The following is a 1,398-nucleotide window of genomic DNA, read 5'->3' as shown; positions in this document are numbered from 1 at the left end:
TTAGCAATCAACAAACCTTTTAACTTAAAATTAAATATAAATACTTAAAACCTGCTGCTGTGAAGAATCGAACCCCTTCCGTCCAGGGGGGATAATTCCTTCAAGCCAACTTGACTGTAGGCTTGTTGTTGCTATATCTGTACCGGTATATGATTTATAGGTATTCTAATCGCTAGTGCTTTATAAAATTTGTTAAGTTTACAAACCCTAGCAGCCGTCACTCATTTTTGAGTTTTCATTCTCAAACACTCTCGCTCCTTCCTCAGTCTCTCTCTCCCTCATCCGCTGCTCTCTCTCCCTCATTCCTCAGTCTCTCTCTCCCTCCTTCCTCTCTTCCTCTCTTCCTCTCTTCCTCTCTTCAACTCTCCTTCCTCTCTTCCTCTTTCCAACGTGCCAAGTCCATGGTTGTAACATGGATCTTTAGCTCTCCTTCCTCCGGATTTCTTTAACAGTAAGTATTCAATTTCTTCCTTTTTTTTCATTTTCTTGTTTAATTCTTTGAGTGCTGAAAATGGTAGTTTTTTTATTTATTGATTAATAGTTTTTATTTCTTTAGTTTGTTGAATATGCTTTGTGAATTTATTTGTTGGCTTTGTGAATTTATTTGTCCGAGGCCCGCCGATTGGCGGATCTGGAGGAGAAGGATCTGGAAAAGGAGGAGCAGGCGGCGTTGGAGAAGAATTCGGATGAGGTGAAGAAGAAGCAGAGCCGTACGGTCGAGGAGGAGGAGGCGGCGTTGGAAACATGTCATATTTTCTATTTCTATATTATGTTGTGCTTGTTTTGCATTTTTTGGAGGAAAAAAAAAACCGAAAAAAACCGAAACCGAACCGAAAAAAATCGAAAAAAATTTGGGCCGAACCGAACCGAACCGAAATTTCGGTTTGGTTTCGGTTTTGGCAAAAAACCGAACCGATAATAACCGAACCCAGCCCTACTGAGGACTATCCAGTTGTTATGCAGTTCCTACCTTATAGCTAAAGTTCTCGTTCGTTTCACTCGTTTTTCAATGAGGAATTTAGAAGTAATCACAACTTGGCTTGGCTGCATGCTTACAACAACTAATCACTCATGCACTTCAAAAGAAGACTGCGCCCTTCTTAGGGACTCATCGCAGGAATTGCGCCCCCCGAGGGACCAACCATGCTCTCCAGTGCGAGAGGGTAAACCAATTCTCCGACACCCATATGGGTCAGCTCTCCAAGACGGGAGGATAAACTTTACACTCCGAATATCCAGACGTGGATGAGCCTGGCTGCCCTAGTATAACTAGATGCACGATGGCTTGCGCCGGGATTCCTAGAAGTAGCCGCAATGGTCTTTTTCAAGGCTTAGCTAACTGAAGGATTTTGGGTCTCTTGGCCTAATCCGTGGGGAACCGGGCCCTAGAGACGGAGA

The 1,398-nt window shown here is 43.3% G+C and overlaps 1 long non-coding RNA gene across 1 annotated transcript; it reads left to right on the top strand.

Moving 5' to 3' along the window:
• Positions 1-226: 226 nt before the first annotated feature.
• On the top strand, positions 227-788 carry LOC114826362 (uncharacterized). The gene is made up of 2 exons (XR_003775174.2): positions 227-451; positions 557-788. It is a non-coding gene; the product is annotated as an uncharacterized lncRNA (long non-coding RNA).
• Positions 789-1,398: the final 610 nt, after the last annotated feature.

Source organism: Malus domestica, chromosome 08 (assembly GCF_042453785.1).
Source record: "Malus domestica chromosome 08, GDT2T_hap1".
NCBI lineage: Eukaryota > Viridiplantae > Streptophyta > Magnoliopsida > Rosales > Rosaceae > Malus > Malus domestica.
This window is presented reverse-complemented; position numbering and strand designations above follow the sequence as displayed.